Source organism: Neofelis nebulosa, chromosome X (genome assembly GCF_028018385.1).
Source record: "Neofelis nebulosa isolate mNeoNeb1 chromosome X, mNeoNeb1.pri, whole genome shotgun sequence".
In the NCBI taxonomy this organism is placed as follows: Eukaryota; Metazoa; Chordata; class Mammalia; order Carnivora; family Felidae; genus Neofelis; species Neofelis nebulosa.
In genome coordinates, this window is record NC_080800.1 from 97,992,838 (window position 1) to 98,007,225 (window position 14,388).

At 52.7% G+C, this 14,388-nt stretch overlaps 1 protein-coding gene and 1 long non-coding RNA gene across 2 annotated transcripts in view; one reads left to right on the top strand and one right to left on the bottom strand.

Annotated features, from left to right (window-relative positions):
* Nucleotides 1-5,727: 5,727 nt before the first annotated feature.
* On the top strand, nucleotides 5,728-13,174 carry LOC131502349 (uncharacterized). Its single transcript, XR_009257018.1, has 3 exons — nucleotides 5,728-6,178; nucleotides 6,976-7,062; nucleotides 12,829-13,174. It is a non-coding gene; the product is annotated as an uncharacterized LOC131502349 (long non-coding RNA).
* The window catches only part of STEEP1 (STING1 ER exit protein 1), a 57,489-nt gene continuing 53,070 nt past the window's right edge, over nucleotides 9,970-14,388 (bottom strand). Inside the window, exon 9 of the transcript XR_009257016.1 lies at nucleotides 9,970-10,200. The gene's annotated coding sequence lies outside the window, so the exon portion shown is untranslated. The remainder of the gene's footprint in view (nucleotides 10,201-14,388) is intronic.

Consider the following 14,388-nt stretch of genomic DNA (forward strand, 5'->3'; position numbering starts at 1 on the left):
GCTCGTGCCAGCTCCTTCGCAGGTTGTGGCCGGATCGAGCAGGAAACATGGTCCTGCCATGGGCTCACGTTGGCCGGCGCCCAGCTGGACATTTCTCTGTGCCAGGGGGGCAGTCCCGGCGGGTGACGGGGGCATGTTTGCAAGGTGAAGAGCCCGTGGTAGGACAAACTCGTTTCTGCCTCCGCATTCTTGCCGGCTTATCAGTTTGCTCATGTCATGTGCTTGGAAAAACGACTAGAAAGCACACGGCTTTTCCCCTAGCTAGGACACGGGAAGACAAATTGGTAAATTCTGCCGATACGTCCTGGTTCTTTTATTGTCAACAACCCCAACGCTTTTTTTTTTTTTTTTTTTTTTTTTAAAGTGGGCTCCATGCCCAGCCTGGGGCTCGAACTCCCAACCCTGAGATCGAGAGTCACGTGCTCTTCCGGCCGAGCTAGCCAGGTGCCCCTCTTTTATCCTCTGCGTAGTGGCGTTTTTACTCCTATTTGTATTCCCTGGGCTCAGCAGAGTGCCAAACGCATCCCCTCCCCCCTCTTTTTTTTTTTTTTTCTTTTTAAATGCATCTCCCTTGAAAGAAAGTCTGGCGATTGAATGTCCGCCCCAAGGTTTCCTGCCCTCAGCCCAGCCCTGGGCGTCCACACCGTCTCGTCGATATTTCCGCAGGCGTGTCGGCGCATTACGGCGTGTTGGGGCTTGCCGCTCTGGCCGTACTCTCCTGGGACAAAGATTTATAAAGAGGCCACCAGGGCCTTGCTCACTGTAAACAGCTTGTTATCTACCCTGACGTGCTTTCTCTTCCGGGCTCCATTCGGCGTCAAGCCAAAAAGCTTCGTTCTGACGGCTCTTTGGTGGTGGTTCTTGCCTGAGACCAGGGTTAAAAGGATTTTGATTCCATGTTCATCTTTGGGTTGTCTCCAGGCACACTCAGCTCAGAATTTTGGCTCAGGAAATAAAACGCAGAGGTTTCTTTTTATTTATTTATTTACTTACTTACGTGTTTATTTATTTATTTATTTATGAGCGCGAGCGCAAGTGACCGAGAGAGAGAGAATCCCACAAGGTGCAGAGAGGGGGAGAGAGTGCGGAGCCGGAGTGGCTCGAGCTCACCCGATGCGGGGCTCGAACCCAGGAACCGTGAGATCATGACTTGAACCGAAGTCGGACGCTTAACGGACTGAGCCCCCCAGGCACCCCGAAAACGCAAGAGTTGACTTTGCCAGAAGCATCCACGCATCCAATGTCCTCATTCTCCTTGTCCCTCTCTCTGTCTCTGATGTGACTAGGGGACAGGCTGGACCCTTGCACCTGGTCCATATAAAAGGGCCTAAGGAAGAAAGGAAAAGGGGGAGTGGACAGGTCACTCCTTGTCCTGTTGTTCTCACAGGGATCGTATACCCAAGGAGGGCAGCAGGACTGAATAGCCAAGAGAACAGAGTCTGGGGTTCACGCTACCTGGGCGGGAGTGACTCTGCCGTTTATTAGCTGCGTGACCTTAAGCAAGTCATTTAACCTCTCTGTGCCTCAGTTTCTTCAACTATAAAATGGGGCTGATAACTGGCCCTCCTTTAAAGGGTTGTTATGAGAATTTAAGGAGTAAACAGATTGCAAGGCATTTAAAATAGGGCCTGGCATGGGGCGCCTGGGTGGCGCAGTCGGTTAAGCGTCCGACTTCAGCCAGGTCACGATCTCGCGGTCCGTGAGTTCGAGCCCCGCGTCAGGCTCTGGGCTGATGGCTCAGAGCCTGGAGCCTGTTTCCGATTCTGTGTCTCCCTCTCTCTCTGCCCCTCCCCCGTTCATGCTCTGTCTCTCTCTGTCCCAAAAATAAATAAAAAACGTTGAAAAAAAAATTAAAAAAAAAAAATAGGGCCTGGCGTATGGTAAATGCTATAGAAGTGCTTTTGAAGTACAAATTAAAATTTTCATGTTCGTGGTCCCTGTGTTCGATCCATTTCCCCCTCCCTGGCTGTAAGTTTCAAGGCTTCCACGTATGGATCTGGGGTCCCTTGGTGCATTTTTTTTCCTACAGAGAAGAGCTGAATGCCGTGGTGTATGGTCTATCTCTGACAGAGAGGGAAGCCTGAAGAATAGCCTCTATGTAGACGCAAAGTCCTGTGTAAAGGCAGGATTGTGGGGGCGCCTGGGTGGCTCCGTCGGTTAAGCGTCCGACTTTGGCTCAGTTCACAATCTCGCGGTCCGTGAGTTTGCGCCCCACGTGGGGCTCTGTGCTGACAGCTCGGAGCCTGGAGCCTGCTTCGGATTCTGTGTCTCCCTCTCCCTCTCTCTGCCCCTCCCCCGCTCATGCTCTGTTTCTCTCTCCCTCTCTCTCAAAAATAAATAAACATTAAAAAGATTTTAAAAAATAATAAAGGCAGGATTATGATGGGGCACCTGGGTGGCTCAGTCAGTGAAGCGTCCGACTTCAGCTCAGGTCATGATCTCATAGTTCGTGAGTTCAAGCCTGCTTGAGATTCTCTGTCTCTCAATTTCCCTCTTTCTGCCCCTCCCCCACGCGTGCTCTCTCTTGTCTGGAAATAAACAAACTTAAAAAAAAAAAAAGGGCAAGATTGTGCTAGCTAAGGTCCCATGACACCGACTTTTGCCTGGGGCTGCCCCGGGGGCCCCCCTCCATCTCTAGAGGGCTTAGAAGAGCCCTCCCAGGAGTGTCCCCAGCCAGCGCCTTCTGGGAGGGGTAGCTCTGGTTGCTGAGCTGGGCTGAGCTCTCAGCCTCCCCAGAGAGGTGCATGTTGCCATGGCAACAGGCCTCTGCCCCGCGGGGCTGCAGAGCAAGACACAGCCTGGAATCCAGGACCGGGTCGGTGGGTGTCAGAGTTCATTCTGCCAGGTTGGCAGGCCGGGCTCCAGACAACAGAGGTGCCCTGTGCTCTTCAAGGGGCTGGCTTATCGGCCCCGGGCTCCTCCTAGGACTTCTCTCCAAGCCTCTCGTTTCTGTCTTATCCCGACACAAGCGGTGTGCCTTCCAAGTGACCTGGCGCCAGAAAGGCTTCCGGAGTCAGCTCGGCGGGGGGCTCCTGGAGAGTTCTGTGGGAAGTGCCAGGGACCGTCATCTAGGAAGGCTTCAGGACCTCAAGGCTGGGTCCCGGACAGCCCTCGGTCACCCTCGGAGACTCACTCAGATGCTGGCATCCCTCAGTAAGGGGAAGTCTAATGACCCTGACCACGTACACCTACATTTCCTGTGTCTTTGTGCTCAGGCAGGGCGGGGCCCAACTGTGCCAGAACAGCAGGGGTTCAAAGGGCGCACCACCTGCTCCCCAAGGGTCACCCAGAGTTTAGTGCAGTTCTCTGGAAGGCGGGAGGAAGCGTATCCTTATCAACCGATATACACCCACGGACTCATTCAGCCAAACTTTGCTGAGTGCCTGTTATGAACATGGCCCTGTGCCAAGTATTGAGGGTAGGGGGAGAGGATACAGAGATGAATTAAGTGTGGTTCTTGTCCTTAAGGGCTTTGTCCTCTCCCGGAGAAGCCAGCTAGCTAGCTATAACTATCTATCCATATCTGTATCTCTGTCTATCTAACTCTCTAACTCTTGACATGAGACCAAACTCATTTACTGATTTGACATCTGCTGAATGCACAATCGGGGCGGGGCACAGCAGAGAACAGGAAGAGGAAAAGGCTGGCCCTTAAGGAGCTTATATCCCAACGAGGGAGGTAGGGAAGTAAGACCATCACAACATAGTGTGACCAGGGAATTGATAGGGGTCCGCAGACAGAGCGTGGGGAGCAAAGGGCATGAATGCCTAGTCGGCACTTGGGGAATCTGGGAAAGCTTCCAGGAGGAAGCTTCCTCTAAACCAAGACCCACAGCTGCCACTTGGCTCGGTTGCACTGTGAAGGGCGCCCCCTGGAGTTGGGCAGCGTTTGTGGCACCCCAGGCTGAGGGAGTCAGCTAAGAGCACTCGGCAGGCGCGGCGCGGCAAAGCGAGAGAGGCTCAAATTAGCGACAGTGCAACATAAATAATTAAATTAATATAATATACAATAAATATAATACATTAAGTATAAAAACATAGCTACAGGGGTGCCTGGGTGGCTCAGTTCGTTAAGCGTCTGACTTTGGCTGAGGTCAAGATCTCACGGTTTGTGGGTTCGAGCCCCGCATCGGGCTCTGGGCTGACAGTGCAGAGCCTGGAGCCTGCTTCGAATTCTGGGTCTCCCTCTCTCTCTCTGCCCTGCCCCCACTCGTGCTCTGTCTCCCTCTGTCTCAAAAATAAATAAACATTAAAAAAAAAATTTTTTTTTAAAACATAGCTACAGTGCAAGGGCCAATCAGTGAAGTCCGAATCTTGTCATTTTGCCGCTATAAATGCAGTGGGGATCTCAATGAGAAGCAGGATATTTGACGGTGTTAAAGTGTCTCCCCACAGACTGTTTATTATATGCAAGGGAGAAGAAAAAAAGTAGCCGTTAGAACTTGCGCACCCCCTTGAACTAGTAATCAAAATTAGCATCACTAATGGGAGACAGATATACACTGAGTGTCCCCAGATCGGGCACCAGATCACCTACACGGTGTGCCAGCAGAGACGTGGACCCCCACTCTCCTCATGAGGAAACACCAGGCAAACACAGCACGAAGAGCATTCTGCTTTAAAATGTTGGCAGGAAGGGCGCCCGGATGGCTCAGTCGGTTAAGTGTCCGACTCTTGGTTTCGGCTCAGGTCATGATCTCACGGTGTGTGAGTTCAAGCCCCACATCGGGCTCCATGCTGACAGGGTGGAGCCTGCTTAGGATTCTATCTCTCCCTCTCTCTCTCTCTGCCCCTCCCCTGCTCTCATGTGTGCTCTGTCTCTCTCAAAAATAAATAAATAAACTTAAAAAATTTTTTAAAAACCTTTAAAAAATTTTGGCAGGAAAAAAAACAAAGTAAAATAAAATGAAATGAAATGAAACGTTGGCAGGAAAGCAAAAAGCAAATTGGCAAAATGGGGAAGTGATTTCTCCAAAACTAGCAAGGTCATAAAAGACCCGACGACGCTGTGGGATGTTCCGGATTAATGACAGCTAAATAGAAAGAACAACTCAGCGCAATACATGACTCTAGAGTAGTACAGAAGGGAAGACATGTTCTAAGGGACATCAATGTGTCACTTGATAAAACTGCCATATGGACCTCAGACTAAAGTATTGGAACACTGTCCGATGGGAGAAACTGATGGCAGTGCCCTGGCCTTGGAGAGGACATCTCTACGCTGAGGAAATTAATTCACTGAAGTGGAGGGTTAAAGGATCATGGTGTACACAACTTACCCTCCCATGGCTCAGAAAAGAGTGTACAAAATGGATATACAGAATGTGTTCATATAAGGCGTGTATGTGTGTGCGTGTGTGTGTGTGTGTGTAACGTATGTACATAACGTGTGCCTGCGTGCGTGTGTATGTGCGTGTGGAGAGAGAACCCAAATGATAAATAGGATAAAAGGTTAACAAGAGGCGAATCTGGGTAAAGGGTATACAAGTGCTTTTGGCCCTCTTTTTTGTTTGTCCAAGGTTTTCTAAATTGGAAGTTCTTGCCAAAGAAAAAGTTACAAAATGATGACCAGGTGTCAGGTACACAGGAATGGGGGTTGGGGGGAGCAGTGAGAGGTGAAAAGAGCAGCCAGATCTTTGTTTTCTCAGCTTTCCTGAGCTGTCATTCACAGGCAACATTGTATCCTTTGAAGCCCCTGGGACGAGATGGTTTGATACACTTGTCTGTTGCAAAACGATTCCCGCCATAGCGTTAGCTGGTATTTCCGGCCCCGGGCGGGCTCGCCGTTTCTTTTCTGTGCTGCGAACATTTAAGACCGAGTCTCCTAGCAACTTTCCAGTACATAATACGGTCTGATTAACTGTAATCACCGCGCTGTACCTCAGATGTCTAGAACTTACTCACACGCGCAAGTTTCTACCCTTTGACCAGCGTCTCCCCAATTAGCAGCAGCCAGATCTCGAAGAGGCTTGCAAAGTACGACAGGACTCTGGACTTACTTTCATCCCGAGCACAACGAGAAATACACAACCCATATACGTAGGAAAAAAAAAAAGACCTCACGCCACCACGTTGACTCACGGTTCGTTTCGTAATTCGCAGCGTGGGTAGCTTACGGGTCTGGAAGCAATGTCACCTACAGTGAGTCACAGGGCCGCAGGGCTGAGAGACGTCAAAGGTGTTATGCCCAACGAGTTCCCGGGAGAGGAATTGGCTTCCGAGAAAGAGCGACAATGGAGGGAAGACCGGCCCATTGCGGGCTGAACAGGGAGCGGCATGGGGGTAACTTTCTGAGCCCCTGTTATGTTTGGGGGGGCGCACTTCACACTGGGGGGACAAAGGTGAATGGGGCCATTGGAGGGCGCGGGCTTGCAGGACTGTGGAGGGGGACTGTGGAGGGACTCTCCGGAGGGCGACAGGACGGGGGTGGGGAAGAGAGACTGGTGTCTTGTGAAGAATTACCACAGAAGGCCAAAAAGCCTCCTTCAGGGTCCGGGGAGGGTCAGAACCCACCCGCCCAGAGCAGAAAGGCGGGGCTCTGTCGTCTCTTCGGGTCAGAGGTCTCAGAGGGGAGAACCTACTTCTACAGCTCCTAGTTGCCTCCCCCCCCCACCCCGTTTCCGGTTTCTGCCTCCCTTCTGGGAGGAAGCTCAGACCACATCCTGGGAGGTGTTAGCACTCTCCCTCTGGGAAGTCGTCGATGGCTCTACCCCCGAGAGACCCTGAGAAGGAAGCTTCCATCCAGCCGTCAGGCCACTTGAGACCCTCCCCTCCCCAGGCTAATAATGCCTTCCTCTGGACACTCTTTCTTCTGGGCGGTCCCTTCAGGACCCAGCCCCCATCTTTTCTGGAAGCCACTTTCCTCAAATCCTGGGAATCCCCTCTAGGCACATTACCCCACTCGGGGACTTCCCCTGACTTCCTCCTTGGCCTCAAAACTGACTTCTCACCTCACATTCCTTCCTTTTTGCCCAGGAAAATTCGATGCCAGGAGGACAAATCGGAGAAGCTCAAGGGGGAGCTAGCTAATATGCCAGCACATGTCCCCGAGAACTGACTGAAGTACGGGGACCTTTGGGTACCTACAAGTTTGGAGAGAAAGATGCATTTGGGCAGGTGGGCCTTCTCCCTGCTGCTCTGGGCACATCGTTCGGGGCTGGTTCAGGGACAGGGCTGAGGCAGCGCAGTAGGGCTGCACCTCGAGGAGATGACGGCCTGACCTAACGTCTTGACAGGGAGCGCAGCTGGCTTGATGACGCAAAAATGTGCAGGATAGAGCAGGTCTGACTCGGTGACCCGGGACGGTGTGGAGGTGTGGGGTGAGGGAGGGCCCAGCTTTCCCGACTGGCCAAGTAGGTGAGGGGCAGTGCTATTTCTTGAGGGAGGGATCGTGGGACAGGACGGACTGTGGGCTTGAGGGGGAAGGAGAGGACGATAAGCGTAGGCCATGTGAAATTTCAACCGCCTGTGGGGCATCCAGGTGCCACGTGGACTGGGGGGTCTGGAGCACGGGAGCGAAGTCTGGTCTAGAAACAAAGTTTTAATATTTTTTTTTAATGTTTATTTACTTCGAATTTATTTTTTTTAACGTTTATTTATTTTTGAGACAATGCGAGAGACAGAGCACAAGCGGCGGTGGGACAGAGGGAGATCCAGAATCCGAAGTGGGCTCTGGGCTCTGAGCTGTCAGCCCGGAGCCGGACGTGGGCCTCGAACTCACGAACCGTGAGATCATGACCTGAGCCGAAGTCAGACGCTTAACCGAGCCGCTCAGGCGCCCCCTATCTTCTATCTTGAGGGAGTGTGTGTGTGTGTGTGTGCACAAGTGTGCAAGGGAGGGGCAGAGAGGTGGGGGGAGAGGGAATCCCAAGCAGGTTCCGCGCTGTCAGCACAGAGCCCGAGGCGGGGCTCAAACTCACCAACCGGGAGATCATGACCTGAGCCCAGAGATCAAGAGTCAGATGCTTAACACACACGCACACACACAACACGGACGCCAGAACTTCCAAGCTGGTACACTCACAGGGGCCGGCCGCCCAGGGCACGTTAACAGAAGGTGTGGATGTGCTCCTTGGAGAGGACAGGCATAGACCCTCCCTGCGCAGGGACTTTACGATGCCCCCTTGTCAGCCTGTGAACGGGGTTGTCCGAAGGCGTTTGCTGGAGGACGCGTGTGTGGATGCCGGTGTGCGTGCTGGCCAGGGCGTGGGGGTGGGGGTGCTGGGCGTGGAGCGGACCGCTTGTAAACCTGTCCAGTTGGATCCCTCCCCACTGCGAGTGTACTGAGCCGGCGATGTCTGCGTCCTCCCTCTGGTCACTTCCCAACCCGCGTAGGACAGGGAATGGTGGCACCCGGCCTCTCCGATGCACAGGATGTTCTCGGGCGGATGCCAAGAAGGAGCAATCGCTCCCAGTCAGGACTTCGGCCAGCAGCTTCCTTGGTGGGGGGCGGGGGGAGCCGCACACGGGGAGGTGGGGGTGAAGGTGACTTTCCTGTTAGGCTGGAAGGAAAACAGTTGGCATCTGAACTTCCCGGTTACAGAACAGCTAGTGGGTGAGAACCTGTGTGTGCGTGGGGGCGGGGGTGGGGGTGGGGGGCGGGGTTTGACCTCCCCACCCCTGCCACCAAGCGTCCGCAACAATAAAGGATGCTCCTTGTACACGCTGGGAAAATGAGTGTTTCCACACAGGCCTCCACACTGTGCTTCTGTTTCACCAGGGAGAAATCTTGAATGTCCGCCAGGCTTGTACTCATTGATTCATTCGGTCCCCGCGGGCTGGTCCTTGTACTGAGTGCGGGGCGGGGTGGGGCTGGGGCCCGGGCCCTTGGGCAGCCGCCAGCCTAGGTGCAAACACAGGGTCCCCATTCGCGCGGTTCATCCCAGCATGGCCCAACTGTACGGAGCCGTCGGACCTGATAAGTTGCCTGGGGGGTGGCCTGGAGAGCAGAGGCACCTGGAAAGAAACAGGGTTGATCCGTGGCCAGCGCGCAGAGGATGGCCCAGAACGCAGGGCGGGCTTTCCCCAGAGGGAGTCATATTCCACAACAGCCCCAAAGTCACTGCCACCGTCTCCTGCGAAAGACGAATGGGCCCCGGATGTAGACTCCAAGAGCAGACAAGAGAGACCACCCGCAGGCTCTGGCTGACATCCTGGAGGCAGGAGCGAAGGGTTGCGCGCCCCCCCCCCCCCCCCCCCACGGCGCCGCCTCGTCTCCAGCGTCACCAGCCTTTCTGGAAAGTCTTCAGCAATAAATTACAGCCTAGGAGTAGAGCCAAATGGACAGAGGGCTGAGCCCGAGCTCCCCTGCCCTCACTGCTTCATCCCTCCTTTTCCTCTTAGTCTTGAGTGCTTGCCAGATGTGCCTTCCGGAGTCACCGTGAGTGTCCCTGGCTGTCTTCCACCTCTGCATTTTTTTTTTTTCAGGCAGAAAGAGGCCACCCAGCCATGGAAAAGCCACCGTTGTCACTCTCTCCAGTGCCTTCATTCAAGGTGGCCGCTAGGGTTAGCTCTGGAACCCGGGAGCTCCCCAGCTGTGGCGGTGGGCTGGGAGGTCCTCGAATTAATGGCAGAGGGGAGTGGGAGAAGGGATGAGGGTCATTCAGGACCTGGAAATCTAGCCAGGCCCAGGGAGCTGGCTCCTCCTGGCCCATGAGAGCCAAATGCCACCTTGTCACAAATGTGAGCTGGTTGTTAAGGTTATAAAGAAATATAGGTAATAGGGGCGTCTGGGGGGCTCGGTCGGTTAAGCCTCCGACTTCAGCTCGGGTCATGATCTCGCGGCCCGTGAGTTCGAGCCCCGCATCGGGCTCTGTGCTGACAGCTCAGAGCCTGAAGCCTGCTTCCGATGCTGTGTCTCCCTCCCTCCCTGCCCCTCCCCTGCTCATGCTCTGTCTCTCTCTGTCTCAAAAAATAAATAAAAACATTTAAAAAAAATTAAAAACTAGGTAATAAATAGCCACAAACTCATCACTCCCTAACCATTTTTACTCTATTTTACTGTGACCCGTACACGTGAGGTGACGATCTCCCACATCCGGGCGGCTGAAATACCGTATGACAGTGGGCAGTTGCACATCTCTTCCCAATGTCACGGTGAGGCTGGGGACTTGCAATCAGCCATGCGCTGGGTACTCGTAATGCAGAGATGGGTAAATGCTCTTAATCAGGCTTCGATTCATTGTTGTTGTTGTTGATTTTCTAGACCGGAGAAAATGAGGGGGAAAATGTGAATCATGCAGATCAAACTCAACAGTGAGTCAAGCCTGCAACTGTCACATTGCGAATGATGCCAGATAATGAGGAAATCACCTTCTAGTATCTGAGAGCCAGTATCCTACTCGTGAAAGACGTCGGTCTCCTCGAGGATGAATTAATGAAGTTGTGACATAGGTCTTTGTTGTCTCACACAGAAACGAAAAGATCAACCAATATTCACGTCAGAACCGCTGGGGCGCCCGGGGGGCTCAGCCAGTGAAGCGTCCCCGTCTTGACCTCGGCTCAGGTCTTGATCTCAGGGCGGTGAGAGGCCCAGCCTCACGTTGGGCCCAAGTTGGGCCCTTTCTTGGCCCTTTGTTGGGCTCGGCGTCAGGCTCCAAGCCAGGCTCCGTGCTGGGCATGAAGCCTACTTAAAAAAAAAAAAAAAAAAAAAAAAAAAGAACTACGCTTGCTCATCAATAGCAACCACAAGCTTACAGAGGCAAGAGTCTGGCAAAAATCACCAAAAGCGTTCTGTGAGAATCAGTTAGCTACTAATTAACAATATTAAAAGTATATTAATATCCATAAATGTTATTAATCAAATTTGACAATAAATGCATAAAATTATTTTATTTTTTTAAGTTCATTTCTTTTGAGAGAGAGGGAGAGAGAATCCCTAAGAAGGCTCTGCCTAAGAAGGCGCCGTCAGCACAGAGCTGGATGTGGAACTCGAACTCCCGAACCACGAGATCATGACCTGAGTCAAACTCAAGAGTCGGACGTTTAACTGACTGAGCCCCCCCAGGCATCCTTATTTTATTTTATTTTATTTTATTTTATTTTATTTTATATGTATTTTATTTTATTTTAGGGAAAGAGAGAGCGAGCATGCATGCAGGGGAGATGGGCAGAGGGATAGAGGGAGAGAATCTCAAGCACACTCCATGCTCAGTGTGGAACCCCACACGGGGCTCGATCCCCCGACACTGGGATCATGACCTGAGTCAAAAATCAGGAGTCAGGCACTCAACCGATGGAGCCACCCAGGCATCCCTAAAATTAATTTCTTAATAATAACTTAATAATATTGTGTGTTTTCACTATTATATGTAATGTGTGTGCCACATACTTTATGCCAGTAAAATTTATAAATAACTTAGCTACATGTACACATGCATACACTTCTCCCCAGAGAGCAGGTCGTTAAACATTTACCAACACTCCACTGGTTAAGCCCAAGGCTCAGAAGTACTTTGGCATCAGAAACCCAAGTTTCAAAGGTCCGAGAGGTACTCTAACGCTAACTAAAACGCCGTAGAGGACGGACACGTGACTAAGAATCGTGTATGTGTCTTTTGAAAAAACCAACTGGATGGGGATCCTACTAGACTATCAGGTCCATGAAGGTGGGTAGAGACTTTGCCCTTCTCATTCACCTGGTCGGCGCCTGGCTTGTAGAAGGTGCTTAGCCAACTCTTCTTGAAAAAAAAAAAAAAAAAAATGAATGGTTCTCGGGCACCTGGCCGGCTCGGTCGGTAGAGCATGTGACTCTTGATCTTGGGGTTGTGAGTTCGAGCCCTATGTTGGGTGCAGAAGTTACTTAAAAAAAATAAAATCTTATAGAAAAAAAAAAAAAACAACCTCAAATAGTTCTTCGCTAACTTTGATCTAACTTCCTCACAATAGTGCCCAGAGATGGCCCCGACAAGAAACCCAGGCCTGTGGTCCTCAGCCTAGAACATCCCCTCTCCACAGGTTCCTTGCTTCACCCTCAGTCTGGCCCTGGAAGGACTCTGGCTCTAGCCCGTCATGTTGGCACCTGACAGGAAGGTCCACGGCTTTGCTTCCTGGACGCTGGCTCTGTAGAAGGTAGCCTAAGCCAGCTTGGTGCCTCCACCACCTGACAAACCCCTTTGGTCTAGCTGCCAACTGTGCCCATAAGGACAGAACGAAAGGAAATTGGGGCCCAGGGCAGAGAGGAGAGGCAATGAGGGAAGTCCAGCAAAGGACATCCCAAATGGGAAGCCATTTGGCTTGGGGGGGGGGGGGGGCGACATAGACCAGTCTCCCGACTAGAAACCTACGAAAATTGGGAAAAAAAAAAACCAATTTTTTTAATGTTTATTTATTTTTGAGAGACCGAGTGTGAGTGGGGGAGGGGCAGAGAGAGAGAGAGAGAGAGGGAGACACAGAATCCGAAGCAGGCTCCGGAGCAGAACCCGACACGGGGCTCAACCCCCCCCCCCCCCCCCCCCCCCCCCCCCCCCCGCCAAATGGTGAGATGGTGACCTGAGCCGATGTCGGGACGCTCAACCAGCTGAGCCACCGGGGCGCCCTGGGAAATTTCTAATTCTCCCTACCACTTGGTGGCTGTGAGACCTTTGACAAGTCACAAAGGTCTTTGGAGACCTTCGTTTTGATCGGAGAGTTGCCTCTCCGATCCTCAGTTGGCTAATGCAGGAAATGATCTCCAGGGGCTCTTCTGGACCTCCTTCATCAGCTTTGCTGGCCGGGGGCTGCTGGTGGCACAGATGCCTGCAATCTAGGGGGTGATTCTGATGCACCAGAAGATGGCATCACGTGACGCTAGGGGAGAGGCGTGTTTTTAAGAAAAGGATTTCTCTACAGGAGGAAGCAAAAGTGTGTGGAAAACTTTGCAGTTGATGGGGCGGACCGAACAGAAACGCAGCAGCATTGCACAAATTCATGGCTACGTTCGTGACTAAACTCGACGAGGTGGATACATTCATTGGCTAAAAGGACTCGAGGGTCTTCGTATCCCCTGATGCCCTTGTCTGAGTCTGAGGAACCGGGGCCTCACCCACAGTGAGGCATTTCCATACTCTTGTGTCCTCCCGTCCTTCGAATGCCCGGGCTCGAGTCCTTGCACATGCGTGCCCTCCCCTCCTCCCCGCATCCTGAAACCACCACCCAAAGGCGGGCAAGGTGACCTGCAACGGGAAGCCCAGTGGCTTCCAGAGAGCAGACGGGAAGCTTCTTCTCGGCTCTGCCTCCCCGGCCGCACCCCCCCACTTCCTGTCCCCAGCTGCAGATATGAGTGGAGCCTTCCCCCAGTGGTTTTTCCTCCTGCTTCCGTTCGGCTAAACTGCCTATTTCGAGTCCAGATTCATGGCCTGACCTTCAAAGAGAAGGTATCCGTGATTCAACACTTGCTATGTGCCAGGCACTGAATCCAAGTGGCGTCACGTGCCCTGAAGCTAGTAGCTAGCCTAGGTGAAGCTTGGCAGTATTTGCCAAAGGAGTGAGTGAAGAGGTCCTCAGAATCACCCTGAAAGGCGTTTTTCTTCCTTGTTCTAGCAATTAGGAGACTGAGCCATAGGGAAGCGAAGTAACCCGTCCAGGGTCATGGTTGATAGAGGAAGAGTCGGGATCCAAAGCCAGGTCTGGCTCCAAATCTTGTGCTACGTTACATATGGTTCTTCAAGTCTCTCCCGCTCTCGACCTCCCCCACCCGGAAGGTTCTGGCCCGACAGACCCAGCCCTGTGATATTTTTGGTTCCAGTTATTCCCGTGGGAAACGGCTGCGGCCCTTCGGGCAGGGGGCGTATGTGCCAGCTGCCTCGGCTACAGGCACTGCCCAGCACAGATTAGTGCTCGCATCCGGAGGACTGGCCAGACGCGAAGGCGTGGCCCGTGGGAACTTCCCCAGCCTTCCTGGGGTAAGCACGCCATTGGCCAGTCACAACCCCAGGCGTGTCGGGAAGGAGGCACATCCAGGACGTTCTGGCGGTAGCGGGATTTCCTTCGAGGCAGCAGCGGTGCAGCCCGGAGGGGGGGGGGGGGGGATGGCTCCGCCTTCCATTCTGTGGGCCTCGGCTCCCACGGAACCTACTGACCCCTTGTGGGCACAGTGTAAATGCACTGGTGGCCGGACAGGCCTCAGAGGGCTTGCCCTCAGCCGGTTGCCCTCCCAGAGGCTGGGCTTTCTCGATTTCCCCGTTCTTAGGAAGCCAGTCTACCCTTGCCAGATTTGTCTGTGACAGCGCTGTGGCAGTAGGTCTTTTGACCTTGCTGCGCCTTGGTTTCTTCCCCTGTAAAATGGGGATTAAAAAAAAAAAAAAAAGCCCCTGCCATATTTTAAGACAGGAGAAAAAGCTTTAAAAAAATAATGTTTATTTATTTTCAAAGAGAGAGCGCGCAGGGGAGGGGCAGGGAGAGAGGGAGACA